Source organism: Eretmochelys imbricata, chromosome 1 (genome assembly GCF_965152235.1).
Source record: "Eretmochelys imbricata isolate rEreImb1 chromosome 1, rEreImb1.hap1, whole genome shotgun sequence".
Classification (NCBI taxonomy): domain Eukaryota; kingdom Metazoa; phylum Chordata; order Testudines; family Cheloniidae; genus Eretmochelys; species Eretmochelys imbricata.
Genome location: NC_135572.1, coordinates 352,718,069 through 352,734,120, shown reverse-complemented (window position 1 = coordinate 352,734,120; position 16,052 = coordinate 352,718,069).

The following is a 16,052-nucleotide window of genomic DNA, read 5'->3' as shown; positions in this document are numbered from 1 at the left end:
GACTGAAGTGAGGCTGACTGGCCTGTAGTTCCCAGGATCCTCCTTCTTCCCTTTTTTAAAGATTGGCACTACATTAACCTTTTTCCAGTCATCCGGGACTTCCCCCGTTCTCCACGAGTTTTCAAAGATAATGGCCAATGGCTCTGCAATCACAGCCACCAGTTCCTTTAGCACTCTCGGATGCAACTCATCTGGCCCCATGGACTTGTGCACGTCCAGTTTTTCTAAATAGTCCCTAACCACCTCTTTCTCCACAGAGGGCTGGCCATCTATTCCCCATGTTGTGATGCCCAGCACAGCAGTCTGGGAGCTGACCTTGTTCGTGAAGACAGAGGCAAAAAAATCATTGAGTACATTAGCTTTTTCCACATCCTCCGTCACTAGGTTGCCTCCCTCATTCATTAAGGGGCCCACACTTTCCTTGGCTTTCTTCTTGTTGGCAACATACCTGAAGAAACCCTTCTTGTTACTCTTAACATCTCTCGCTAGCTGCAGCTCCAGGTGCGATTTGGCCCTCCTAATTTCATTCCTACATGCCCGAGCAATATTTTTATACGCTTCCCTGGTCATATGTCCAACCTTCCACTTCTTGTAAGCTTCTTTTTTATGCTTAAGATCCGCTAGGATTTCACCGTTAAGCCAAGCTGGTCGCCTGCCATATTTACTATTCTTTCGACACATCGGGATGGTTTGTCCCTGTAACCTCAACAGGGATTCCTTGAAATACAGCCAGCTCTCCTGGACTCCTTTCCCCTTCATGTTAGTCCCCCAGGGGATCCTACCCATCCGTTCCCTGAGGGAGTCGAAGTCTGCTTTCCTGAAGTCCAGGGTCCGTATCCTGCTGCTTACCTTTCTTCTCTGTGTCAGGATCCTGAACTCAACCAACTCATGGTCACTGCCTCCCAGATTCCCATCCACTTTTGCTTCCCCTACTAATTCTTCCCGGTTTGTGAGCAGCAGGTCAAGAAAAGCTCCCCCCCAGTTGGCTCCTCTAGCACTTGCACCAGGAAATTGTCCCCTATGCTTTCCAAAAACTTCCTGGATTGTCTATGCACCGCTGTACTGCTCTCCCAGCAGATATCAGGAAAATTAAAGTCACCCATGAGAACCAGAGCATGCGATCTAGTAGCTTCTGCGAGCTGCCGGAAGAAAGCCTCATCCACCTCATCCCCCTGGTCCGGTGGTCTATAGCAGACTCCCACCACTACATCACTCCTGTTGCTCACACTTCTAAACTTAATCCAGAGACACTCAGGTTTTTCTGCAGTATCGTACCGGAGCTCTGAGCAGTCATACTGCTCCCTTACATATAGTGCTACTCCCCCACCTTTTCTGCCCTGCCTGTCCTTCCTGAATAGTTTATAACCATCCATGACAGTACTCCAGTCATGTGAGTTATCCCACCAAGTCTCTGTTATTCCAATCACGTCATAATTCCTTGACATCACCAGGACCTCCAGTTCTCCCTGCTTGTTTCCAAGGCTTTGTGCATTCGTATATAAGCACTTGAGATAATCTGCTGATCGCCCCTCATTCTCAATATGAGGCAGGAGCCCTCCCCTCACAGACATTCCTGCCTGTGCTTCCTCCCGGTATCCCGCTTTCCCACTTACCTCAGGGCTTTGGTCTCCTTCCCCCGGTGAACCTAGTTTAAAGCCCTCCTCACTAGGTTAGCTAGCCTGCTCGCAAAGATGCTCTTCCCTCTCTTTGTAAGGTGGAGCCCGTCTCTGCCCAGCACTCCTCCTTCATGGAACACCATCCCATGGTCAAAGAATCCAAAGCCTTCTCTCCGACACCACCTGCGTAGCCATTCGTTGACTTCCACTATTCGGTGGTCCCTACCCAGGCCTTTTCCTTCCACGGGGAGGATGGACGAGAACACCACCTGCGCCTCAAACTCCTTTATCCTTCTTCCCAGAGCCACGTAGTCTGCAGTGATCCGCTCAAGGTCAGTCTTGGCAGTATCATTGGTGCCCACGTGGAAAAGCAGGAAGGGGTAGCGATCAGAGGGCTTGATGAGTCTCGGCAGTCTCTCCGTCACATCGCAAATCTTAGCCCCCGGCAAGCAGCAGACTTCTCGGTTTTCCCGGTCAGGGCGGCAGATAGATGACTCAGTCCCGCGGAGGAGAGAGTCCCCGACCACCACCACCCGCCTCCTTCTCTTGGGAGTGGTGGTCGTGGAACCCCCCATCTCAGGACAGCACATCTCATGCCTTCCAACCAGCGGAGTCTCCTTCTGCTTTCTCCCCCTAGACGTATCATCTGGTCCACTCTCCGCAACGGTACCTGTGGAGAGAACATGGAGAAAATCATCCCAGCCAGAGCTTTGTCAAGCCTGACCTTAAAAACTTCTAAGGAAGGAGATTCCACCACCTCCCTAGGTAACGCATTCCAGTGTTTCACCACCCTCCTAGTGCAAAGTTTTTCCTAATATCCAACCTAAACCTCCCCCACTGCAACTTGAGACCATTACTCCTTGTCCTGTCATCTGCTACCACTGAGAACAGTCTAGAGCCATCCTCTTTGGATCCACCTTTCAGGTAGTTAAAAACAGCTATCAAATCCCCCCTCATTCTTCTCTTCCGTAGACTAAACAATCCCAGTTCCCTCAGCCTCTCCTCATAAGTCATGTGTTCCAGTCCCCTAATCATTTTTGTTGCCCTTCTCTGGACTCTCTCCAATTTCTCCACATCCTTCTTGTAGTATGCATCCGATGAAGTGAGCTGTAGCTCACGAAAGCTCATGCTCAAATAAATTGGTTAGTCTCTAAGGTGCCACAAGTACTCCTTTTCTTTTTGCGAATACAGACTAACACTGCTGTTACTCTGAAACCTGTTCTTGTAGTGTGGGGCCCAAAACTGGACACAGTACTCCAGATGAGGCCTCATCAATGTCAAATAGAGGAGAACGATCACGTCCCTCGATCTGCTGGCAATGCCCCTACTTATACACCCCAAAATACACCCCAATGGCCTTATACACCACATTGGCCTTCTTGGCAACAAGGGCACACTGTTGACTCATATCCAGCTTCTCATCCGCTGTCACCCCTAGGTCCTTCTCTACAGAACTGCTTCCTAGCCATTCAGTCCCTAGTCTGTAGCGGTGCATTGGATTCTTCCATCCTAAGTGCAGGACTCTGCACTTGTCCTTGTTGAACCTCATCAGATTTCTTTTGGCCCAATCCTCCAATTTGTCTAGGTCCCTCTGTATCCTATCCCTACCCTCCAGCGTATCTACCACTCCTCCCAGTTTAGTGTCATCCGTAAACTTGCTGAGAGTGCAATCCACACCATCCTCCAGATCATTTATGAAGATATTGAACAAAACCGGCCCCAGGACCAAGCCTTGGGGCACTCCGGTAGATACCGGCTGCCAACTAGACATGGAGCCATTGATCACTACCCATTGAGCCCGACAATCTAGCCAACTTTCTACCCACCTTGTAGTGCATCCATCCAGCCCATACTTCTTTTTATGTAAATTTAAATGGCAGCAAGGGCCGGTTTAGGTTGGACATTAGGAAAAACTTCCTAACTGTCGGGGGTTAAGCACCAGGATAAACTGCCTAGGGAGGTTGTGGAATCTCCATCCTTGGGGATTTTTAAGAGCAGGTTAGACAAACACCCTGTCAGGGATGGTCTAGATAAGACTTAGTCCTTCCTTGAGGGCAGGGGACTGGACTAGAAGACCTCTGGAGGTTCCTTCCAGTCCAATGACTCTATGATTCTACATGGTAGGTGGGCTACCATGTATTATTATTGCTATTCATTTTTAGTTTGGTCTTGGACTCTACCAAGATTTTAAAAAAATAGAGGATTGAAGGGAGAGAGGAGCATAAAGGCGTCACCAGGCAACACAGCATCATGATTTCATGGTTCTGATGCAATGCTGTTACGTCACGTGAGATGAGGGTTACGTGCCACACGATGATGATTTGGCTCAATGACATGACACTGGAAAGGGATGAGGTTTTGGCATTGCATAATGAAGCAATAGCACGATGCCACATCATAATGCCGTGTGGTTTCGCTGCTGCGGCCTGATAAAGCAACATTATGGTGTGGTGTTGTAACCAGTTGAGTTTTCTACATGGCGTGATAACACTTTGACTGAACGTGGTGCGGCATTGTAACTGGATGACGCTTTAGCGCCACCCAATAGCATTGCAACATGATGTCATGGAGCTCTGTCATAGCATGCTGATATCTTGATAGAGCTGGGAGAAAACTTCCCAGCAACACCTGTTTTTTTATGCCAAGTGACTTTTTTGACAAAATGGTAAGTTTTGGAGTAAATGTTGATGTTTGTTAATATTTTTCAGGCTATCATGAAAAACCCCAAAAGCAAACAATTTTTTGTTTTCGGTTGCCAACATTTTAAAAAAAATTGTTTGGGGGTTTTCAGATAAACATAAGAGCATAAAAACAGCCATACTGGGTCAGACCAACTGTCCATCTAGCCCAGTATCCTGTCCTCCAAAAGTGGCCAATGCCAGGTACCCCAGAGGGAATGAACAGAACAGGTCATCATCAAGTGATCCATCCTCTGTCGCCCATTCCCAACTTCTGGCAAACAGAGGCCAGGGACACCATCCCTGCCTATCCTGGCTAATAGCCATTGATGGACCTATCCTCCATGATCTTTTCTATTTCGTTTTTGAACCCTGTTATAGCCTTGGCCTCCACAACATCCTCTGGCAAGACATTCCACAGATTGACTGTGCATTGTGTGAAGAAATACTTCCTTTTGTTTGTTTTAAACCTGCTGCCTATTAATTTCATTTGGTGACCCCTAGTTCTTGTGTTATGACAAGGAGTAAATAACACTTCCTTATTTACTTTCTCCACACCAGCTATGATTTTATAGACCTCTATCATATCCCCCTTTAGTCATCTCTTTTCCAAGCTGAAAAGTCCCAGGCTTATTAATTGCTCCGCATATGGAAGCCTTTCCATACTCCTAATAATTTTTGTTGCCCTTTTCTGAACTTTTTCCAATTCCAATATATCTTTTCTGAGATGAGGCAACCACATCTGCATACAGTATTCAAGATGTGGGCATACCATGGATTTATATAGAGGAAATATGATATTTTCTGTTTTATTATCTATCCCTTTCTTAATGATTCCCAACATTCTGTTCGCTTTTTTGACTGCTGCTGCACATTGAGTGGATGTTTTCAGAGAACTATCCCAAGATCCCAAGATTCCAAGATCTCTTTCTTGAGTGGTAACAGCTAATTTAGACCCCATCATTTTATATGTATAGTTGGGATTATGTTTTCCAATGTGTATTACTTCGCATTTATCAACATTTAATTTCATCTGCCATTTTATCAGCATCTGCATCTGAAGAAGTGGGTTTTTTACCCAATAAATCTGTTAGTCTTTAAGGTGCCACCGGACTCCTCGTTGTTTTTATCTGCCATTTTGTTGCCTGGTCACCCAGTTTTGTGAAATTCTTTTGTAGCTCTTTGCAGTCTGCTTGGAACTTAGTTATCTTGAGTAGTTTTGTATCATCTACATAAAACTTGAAACATTTAATCACAAACAAGAGAATTGTCATTTTCATTAAAATATTTCAGGGGAAAAAATAATTTTCCTACAGGTCTCTATTTTAGCTTACTGTGATGTCAGACTATGTAACAAAATCACAAGCTGGTCATCATGACAGATATGATTTTACTGTTGAATGATAAATGCTGATATCATCATAGAATTATCACCTATTGAGATTTTGATCTCTTTGCTTAATTCATCAGTTTCCAGATGAGCTCTGTGTTAACTGGGGCCTGGTGCATTCCACAGTATCAACTGGTGCTAAATTTGTATCTGCCTGTTACAAGCAGATCATCACAACTAATGGGTCTCAAACCTGAGCCTGAAAGGCTTTTGGGAGAAGCCATGCTCTAATCTTCCACCTGGCAAAATGCTAACAATAGCTTACCTGGGACCCACAAAGTGAGTGAGAGGCTCATGCGCCCCAAGGTCTGATTGTCAGAGTCCAGAGCAGCTGATTGGCCTGCTGGCCCTACTTAAGCCAGCAGCAAGAATAGGAAACTGCTGGAATATCTGTTCTCCATCCTGCTGCTACCCCAGCTTGATTTTGTGGCATCCTGATCTGGCTTGATTTCCTAGCATCTGACTTGTGGTTCCCGATCTCCAGTTTGTCTCCTGCCTCTGACCCCCTCGTATCCTGACCCAGCCTGACACTGGTTCCCACCTTGTGGTTCTGATCTCCAGCTTATCTTCTGTTTCTGACTTCCCAGTATCCTCATGCAGCTGACATTTGCCTCCTGTCTCATGATTCTGGACTCTGACTCTGATTACTAGGTTTGCCACCCATGAGCCAGCTCTGATGCAGAGTGGGGCTGTGCTGCTCAAAATGATCCAGAGCCAGATGGAGATGCTGAATCCTGACCACATGGACAAAGAGGAAAAACAACTAACTTTGCCCCCAACATTAACAATGCAGATGATAAAAACGGTCCACAGAGCTGCCAGTCACAGGGTGGAAATAGATATCCCACACACACTTAGCATTGACATGGAGGCCTCTTCTGTGCCTCCAGGGTGACAGAACCTTCCTTGTCCCAGAAACCTACAAACATTATATATATCTTACTGTGCAATAGCTATTCTGGTCAATTTCTCCTTGCAAATAAGCCCTCAGCTCTAGAACTTGCTTCCTATCTGATCTGGGAAAACTCAGCTTTATTGACTTTCTGGGCAGATTTACTCATGCCTTTGCTTGAAGATGGTGTTTTGAATCAGAGTTTTTATATGCTGGCTGGAGGGAGTTTTTCAAATTGACTTTTTGCCAATGTTGGGTTTTGTTAATTGGTGATTCATATTGACTATGCTGCACACACACATTGCAGAGATTACAGTGGGGCTGAAATCAATAGGTCCTGCCTCTTGATTCCTGATGTCTACAACAGTCACCTTATTCAGGAGGAACTTCATCAGTACAACAGTGAACTTTTCCAAGAGTTGTAACTTTCTTGGCTTTCAGTCCTTTACAGTAATTGCTAGATCCCACAGCCTTACTGCATTTGCAATCCACTTTGTCCCCCACATCACTGCTCAGTTCCCCCAACCTCCTTGCTCTCACTCTCCCAGCCCTGCCCCTCTCTCCGTGCAGGTGTGCCATGATCACTACCAGATTGGTGATTGTGTGCTCACTGACTCCGGTCTCTTCCTTCACGCTGCTGCTGTCCAGATCCTGTTCCCCAAGTTGCTACCTGCTGCCGAGGGGAACTGGGAGTGGGATCCAAGCAGCAACAGCAGTGTGGAGGAAGCGGCTGGAGCCAGTGAGCAGACAGTCAGCAGCCTGTCCCTACACCATGTGTGCCCCTGTGGCGCTTCTTCAGGACTGCTGCTGTCCAGATCCTGCTCCCCACGCCTCTGCCTGCTGACCAAGAGAAATGAGAATGTGAGGGTAGGAGTGAGCACCTCCAGGGCACAGGTGACCCCTTTAGACCCTTCACATGACCCTTAATTGGGTTGGGACCTACCATTTGAGAAACACTGATATAGAGGGAACCTGAGTTCAGGACCTGTTTCATTAGTTATACGTAAGGCAATTTTGTCATGGAGGTCGCAGAAATCAGGGAATCCGTAACTTCCATTGACCTCCGTGACTTCAGCCTGCGGTGGTCGGGAGCTGCAGGGTCTCCCGCTACCCATGGGGCAGGGAGCTTCAGGGTACCCCTGCCGCCTCTTGTGGCCCCCGAAGCTCCCAGCCACCATAGGCAGTGGGGAACCCCTGAGCTCCTGGCCGCTGTGGGTGGCAGGGACTCCTGGAGCTACAGGCAGCGGGGAAAACCCCGAGCTCCCGGCTGCTGTGGGTGAACCCCTGAGCTCCTGGCTGCCATAGGCCCCCAGAGCTGCGGGCGACAGGGATACCACAAAGCTCTTGGCCCTCGCAGCCAGGAGGGGACCCCTGGAGCTGCAGGCAGCAAGGGTACCCCGCAGCCCCCAGCTGATGAAAGTGGCTCCTAGCCTCTGCACAGCTGCCCCGCTTCAGGCAGTGTGAGGACCTGCAGATCCCCATTTTGTCACAGATATTTTTAGTAAAAGTCACAGACAGGTCATGGCCTCTGTGAATTTTTCGTTTTTGCCCATGACCTCTCTGTGACTTTTACTAAAAATATCCATGACAAAATCTTAGCCTTAGTAATACATGATGCAATGAGGAGGAAGAGTTGTAAGAACCAGTTCTTGCTATATGTGTTGTATTTGAATGTATTGAGCAGAGTGCTGAATCTGTTTATGTGAATTTGCAGTTGTAGTTTCTTAAGCAATTGATCATGTTGAATCTCCTGTTATATAGTGTGGTTACTTTGTTGTTTTTCTTCTTCCTATATGCAATACAGAGTCAGCCAGCCATCATGGCTCCAACTGTCTGCACATGGCTGTGTTTGTAATCCGGGATTTGTGCTATGTTCACTACACACAGCAATTGGCAACCAGGCTGGGATGTCAAGAACCGTCTAGGCCAGTGGTCTCCAAAATTTTTGGCTCGCGCACCCCCAGGGTGAAGACCAGAAGACCAGCCGCAGGCGGCCTGCCAACAGAAGAAGACCGGAAGATTTACCGCAGGTGGGCCGCCGGAGGGGAACACCAGCAGTGGATGTGTAGAGCTGCCACCGAAGAAAAAAAATGGCGGAACGCCGTCCGGCGGTGCTCCTGTTGCCCCCCCCCGGGATCATCTTGCGCACCCCAGTTTGGAGACCATTGATCTAGGCATCAGACTAGCAAAACAATCTGTAAGCTTGCTTGCCGTCCCGGTGGGAAGAGAAGACTGCTACCACTATGAATACTCTGAACAACTAAACTAACAGCGGCGAGGTAAAGTAGCAGGCTATGTTGGAAAAATTGAGGACTTCAGCACTGGCCCACATTTATAGAGACTGGAGCTGTATTTTGAAGTAAATGAGATTCCGCCAGAAAAACATGTAGCAGCATTACTGTGTGTGATGGGAGGGAAAACATACAGTTCGCACACGATCTGATCGTCCCAGAGAAGCCAGTCAGCAAAACCTTTAAAGAGATGGTGCAAATTGTTCAAGAGTACTTGTCACCCAAACCCCTGATCCTAGCAGAAAGGTTCAGGTTTCATAAGTGGAATCAGGTTGAAGGTGAATCTATTTCCTCCTTTGCTACACAATTTTAAGATTATCAGAATTCTGTACTTTTAAGGATGGGTTTAACGAGGTCCTAAGAGACATTTGAGTGGGGACTGCTTACTGAAAGCATACAGAAGAGGCTCTTAACTGAGGAAAATCTTGCCTTTAAATGTGCAGTAGAAACTGGAGTAGCAATGGAAACTGCAGCTAGAGATGCAATAAAATTGCATAATGGCACGAAAACAGAAGTCGGACTGCATAAATTATTTGTAACCCAATGCAAGAGTCAATCCACTCAGCAGGCAAACAGACACGTTTTTGGTGTGGAAAAGGGTTCCATGCTGTTTCTGATTGCTGATTTAAAGATGCATATTGCAGAATCTGTAATAAAAAGGTTATATCCAAGCAGTTTGTCACATTAAGATAAATAAGGAAGAGACCAAATCAGAGTACAGAAAAAGGAATATCAATTGTACACTCTGTAGACAGAGGCAGTAGTGACACAGACTTTGAAAGTGGAGTAGCCAGCCTGGATATATATAGTGTGAGCAAAAGTGACAACTCAGCAATCTGGATAACACCCTGGGTGGTGGCAATATTGCTTAAAATGGAATTGGACACAGGCTCTGCAGTGTCTCTTATCTCATGTTCAGAATACGATAAAACTGTTAAAAATACCAAAATGAGGGTGACAACAATGTTACTAAAAACTTATATGGGAGAAAAAATAGTGCCAATTGGAGTGACTTACATGTCATTGAGAAAGTGGGAACCGGGCCAGTGGGGTCGTGAATGGTTACATAAGGTTCCTCTGGATTGGAAATCTATGGAGATGCTGCAGTCAATTTCAGCAGACTCCACTAAAACAGTCAAAAGGAGACTCCACTAAAGGGGAGGGATACTAAGTCAGACATTGGGAGTATTCAAGGAGGGCATAGGATAACATGGTTTTGGTAATTAAATATTCATGGTAAATAGGCCCAATGGCCTGTGATGGGATATTAGATGGGGTGGGATCTGAGTTACCCAGAAAAGAATTTCCTGTAGTATCTGGCTGATGAATCTTGCCCATTATGCTCAGGGTTTAGCTGATCGCCATATTTGGGGTCGGGAAGGAATTTTCCTCCAGGGCAGATTGGAAGAGGCCCTGGAGGTTTTTTGCCTTCCTCTGTAGCATGGGTCACAGGTCACTTGCTGGAGGATTCTCTGCTCCTTGAAGTCTTTAAACCACGATTTGGGGACTTCAATAGCACAGACATAGGTGTGAGGTTTTTTGCAGGAGTGGTGGGTGAAATTCTGTGGCCTGCGTTGTGTAGAAGGTCAGACTAGATGATCATAATGGTCCCTTCTGACCTAAAAAATATCTAATATCTATAACTCTAAAACACATGAAGGCTAAAATAATCCTAGATGACAAGGCAGAGCCCAAGTTCCACAGAGGTTGATCTTTCCCTTGCAGTATCCATCCACTCAACGCTAGATGCTGAATTGGAATGTTTGGAAAGGGAGGGCATAGTTTCAAAAGTGGCCTGCAGCAAGTCGGGAACTCCTATCATTCCAACTGTGGAAAAAAACCAACATGGTACGGTAAGGGTATGTGGCAATTTTAAGGTCACCATAAACTCTGTACTGAAAGTTGAAAAATACACCCTGCCTCAAACTGAAGATATTTTTGTAACACTGGCAGGAGGACCATGATTCGGGAAAACTAATTTGTCATAGGCCTACCTACAGATGGAAGCTGAAGAAGAATCTTAAGGCATACTTCACAATCAACACACAAAGAGGTCTGTACCAGTACAACAGGCTAGTGTTTGGTATTGCTTCAGCTCCTGCTATATGGCAACAGGCAATGGACCAAGTTTTGCAAGCTATCCTGAGAACACAGTGTTATTTGGATGACATCATTGTGACCAGTGGTGATGAAGAACATAAAATGTCTGGAATATATGGGTTACGAGCTAATTGGATAGAATGTGAATTTTTCAAGGAGTCAGATAGCTTATTGTGGTCACATTATTGATGTGCAGGGCCTACATAAATCTCAGGAGAAGACTAAAGTAGTCCTGGAAGCTCCACTGCCAAAGGATGTGTCACAACTTAGATCATTTCTGGGATTTATCAAATACTATGACTGTTTGTACCAAACCTAGAAACTGAACTGCTAAACTGTTTAGTGCAGACTGGTCAAAAGTGGGTTTGGTCACGTGAGTGTAAAAACCTTTCCTGGAAGCTAAATAATTGATCACATCAGACAGTGTATTTACACACACTTGAACCCACCCTTTAGGATATGATGCCTTCTCAAATGGAACTGGGGCAGTTATATTGCACACAACGCCAGATGGCAGTGGGACACCTACAGCATTTGCCTCAAGATCTCTCACGGTGGCAGATCATAATTATGCACAAATAGATAAGGAAGCTTTAAGTCTGGTATGGGGTGTGAAGAAATTCAGCTATTATCTATATGGGAGAAAATTCACCATTGTCACAGACCACCAACCCCAGTAGCAATCCTTCATCTGAGGAAGTTTCTGTGACAAGGGCAACACGTATGCAATACTAGACTCTCTTCTTACCTGGTTACATCTATGACACTGAGTTCAAAATAACAAAAGCACATACAAATGCAGATGGGTTCTCCTACCTGCTCATGCCAGTTGAAGGACCACCTGTAATAGAGACAGAATCTATCGAATTTGTCAATTTGTTTCAAATTGAGTGTGCCCCAGTGGCTTGTAGTTTGAGCAAGAAACCAAGAGGGATCCCACACTAGTTCAGGATTATGCAGCCACTTTGAAGGGCTGGGAATATACTGACAGCCCTAATCTGGCACCCTTTTACACATGCAGAGGTGCTTCCCATACATCAAAGGTGTACCATGTGAAGAATTTGTGTTATTATACCTGGTAAACTGCACACAAAAATATTAGAAGAGCTCCACATAGGTCACCTAGGGGCAGTAAAAATGAAGGCACTTGCCAGAAGTTTTGTATGATGGCTAGACATTGACCAACAAATAGAGCAGCTTGCTAAGCAATGTTCGGGATGCCAACAGGTACAGCGCATGCCTAAGCCAGCACCATTACACCTCTGGAAATGGCCATCAGCTCCCTGGCAACATCTGCATGTTGATTTTTGCCGGACCATTTTTAGGAATGATGTGGATGCACACTCCAGATGGCCAGAATTTTTTTGCACAAGCACCACCATAGCCGCACAGAGAGTAGAAAAACTTTGACGTTTGTTTGCAAAGCCTGCACTGCCAGAGCAAATTGTGAGTGACAATGGTCCTCAGAAGAGTTTCAGTGATTCGTGAGGAAAAATGTATTCTACATATTAACTGTGACAAAGTGGGGTTTTTCCCCTTGTTATGCTGTACGTGAGCCTGTAAGAGTCTTACCGTTTTGCATGAATACTGTGTGTACTTCAGTTTCCCAGTGTATTATGCCAATGCTTAATAATAAGGGGGATCAGGGTGTGTGACTTTTGCTGAGAACCTCAGGGGCAGGTGAGACTGCTCCAGCTGCCTGCACATAAGCGATGGCTCATGCCCTTTAAAACCTGAGAACCAGGAGGGGGATGTGACCAGGTGACACTTTGCCCAGGAAGCAAGATAAAGGAGGGGGGGCACCGAGGTGTCAGAGGTCATGATGCTGGAAGTGAGTCAGTCTCCTGTTGTGGGTCGGAGGGAGTGCCCCGGGGGCACCAGGCCCTGGGTCCCCCCAAGTTGGACTTTGCTGATTGGTCCTCATTTCTGTTCTAACAAGCTCTGTTCTGCGCTGTGTTCCTGTCGACTAATAAACCTTCTGTTTTACACGCTGGTTGAGAGTCACTGCTGACTATGGAGTTAGGGTGCAGGACCCCTCTGGCTTCCCCAGGGGTCCTGTCCAGGTGGACCCACTGAGGGAGGTGCACAGTGAGAACAGAGATGGTGAATGCTCTGAGGTCAGACCCAGGAAGGCCATAGCTGAAGAGGCTTATTGCCCTGGGCAGCGTGCCCTGAGGAGAGTGACTCTGCCCAAGAGTCCTGTCTGGCTTCATACAGAATAGTTCCGGAGCATTGGACCTGTGACTCCGTGACAATTTCCTCAGCACCATATCATCCATCCACAATTGGCTTGGTTGAAAGCTTTGTACAAACTCTTAAACAAGCCCTACAATCCATGACAGAGGAGAGAAGTTGTTACAGCAGAAGCTATCACACTTGGTTAGCATATCAAAATGCGATACATGCCATGACGAACCAAACACCTGCAATGCTGTTTATGGGCCGAAATCTCAGGTCACATTTGGATTTGTTAAAGCCAGATCTACATCTACAAGTCAGAAATTGTCAAATAAGTCAAGCTACGGTGAGAGAGATCAGTGCACCTCATCAGCTACAAGTGGGTCAAACCGTGCTGGTACGTGATTATTGGGGACCCAGTACATGGCTTCCAGCAATTGTTAGTGCATTCAGCTTGTGCATTCGTGCCCCAGCTTGATGCAACAGCCAATAACATCAGACCAGAAAGCAGCTGTGCTGAACAACCAGCATCTTCTGAGGGAACATCTAAATCAGACATTGCTGCAGACACACCCCTTGCTCAGGGAAGTGTTCAAAATCTTGGCAGACACTATCCAGAAAGAAAACGCAAGCCACCAGAAGGACTTGACTTGTAACTGGACCACAAATACTTCTGAAGTTGTGTACCCATTTCATTGGGGGGCAAGTGGGATAGATGTGATGTATTTGAATGTATTGAGCAGAGTGCTGAATCTGTTAATGTGAATTTGCCCTTATAGTTGCTTAAGCAGTTGTATATGTTGAATCTGATTTTTATAGAGTGTGGTTACTATTTTTTTCTCCTTTGTCTATGCAATGCAGAGTCAGTCCGCTGTCATGGCTCCAAGGGTCTGCACATGTCCGTGTTTATAATCCAGGATTTGTGCTATGTCCGCAATACACAACACTACACACACTGAGCACCTGCACCACATGGTTCTCTCCCCTCCAGGAGCAGCCTTACACCCTAAGGGCCCGATTCTCCAGTCCACTTTAGACTGTGAGCTCTTTGTGGGGGGAACTGTCTTTTTGTGCTGTGTTTGTACAGGCCTAGCACAACAGGGTCCTGGTCCCTGATAGGGCACCCAGGTGTTACCATAAAAATAAATAATAAGTGGCACAAAGTGGCCTTAAATAGTCACTGAAGAATTCCCCCTGGACAGGGAAACAATCTGCTGGCATAGGCACCCTTGCTACCTCCTGTCCCATCCCCCCATCATTTGTTGGACCATATTAAAGAAGTTCTGTATTAAAATCACAAATGAGTTTGATTCCCCATAGTTTAAATTCCAGGGTATTACTAATTAAGAGATCTCTTGGGTTTTGGTACTGTTTCTCTCCCTCTATGTGTGAAACTTGCAAGCTGCTAATTGCGTTAGTACATTCTAAGACAGAGTCTGTTCTCAAAGCAATTCACACAGAGAGAGACTCAAAGCAATACTCTGTAACAACAGAAACAGCACACGGAGACTCCCCGCCCTTTTGTTGTATTAACAATTGTGATTAAAATAGAGATAGAGGATGTATGTGGATGGATGCTTGATGTGGATAATAACTGAATGATCAGGGAGGTGCCAGCCTAAGAATCCAGTGTCCATCGGCCGAAGAAGGCGTCAAGTGGAAATAACCAGAGGACCCCCGGGGGGCAGACTGGAATCCACCCAACAGCCTCAAGAATGGGAGAACCAAAGAACAAGATAACATCTAGCAGCACGGAACCGTCAGGAATGTGCTATCTGCTGATTGATTCAGCAAGAGCATGATGAAGCAATTCCCACAGACTGGCCCAGGAATAAATTCCTATAAAAATAGACTCTAGAAAGTGAGAACTTTTGGGGGTCTGATTCTGCAAACCAACTTCCAGGAGCATCAGATGAGCATCTGACAAGGCCCTGCTCCCTCCTCATGTCCAGGCCACCTGGCCAGTGGCTTGGCATGAGCAACTCTAAGGCTGGTAACTATGATAACAACCTTGCAGAACCTCTGTGTGTGTGTGTGTGTGTTTGTAGGAATGAATGTGTGAATAAATATGAGATTGAATGGAATGTTATAACTAACTGCTTACTATGAATCTTTCTGTATTCACAATAAATGTGGTATTTTGCCTTTTTCCCTTTAATAAGATCCTGCTGGTTTTTATTTTATTGGTATAACACATTAAAGAGAAGGAGAGGGAGTTCCAGAGATCGGCCTGGGCAGGACAAGGAGAGGGAGCAAGATGAAACACCGCTCTGCTCTGTCTGATCCTCCAGCCAGCCACAAGGGACCCACAATTGTATATGGCAGAGCTACATCAATGCAGCCCTAAGTTGTTCTGGAATCAGGCAGCCCTGTATCAGGGAGCTGCAAGTGGCTCCCTGCAGCCCCCGCCCCATCTGAACATAGCCCAGAATCAAGCCCTGCGCCTCCAGTCACACAATATATGTCCCTCCTGAAGCTTGATCTTTTTCCATCATGCCACAGGAGGACCCAAACTTCCTTGCTCCCTGAGTGAACAGGCACTGGGATCATTATAGAACCAGTATGTCCTGCCCTCCCCACATTCCTCCCCCTCACCCCAGGAATGAGAAGCAGCACCCTAGGCTGCTCTCATGCAGCCATTCCAGGTGATTCAATCACTATGAGCAAAAAGAAAAGGAGTACTTGTGGCACCTTAGAGACTCACCAATTTATTTGAGCATAAGCTTTCGTGAGCTACAGCTCACTTCATTGGATGCATACTGTGGAAACTGCAGAAGACATTATATACACAGAGACCATGAAACAATACCTCCTCCCACCCCACCCTCCTGCTGGTAATAGCTTATCTAAAGTGATCACTCTCCTTACAATGTGTATGATAATCAAGTTGGGCCATTCCCAGCACAA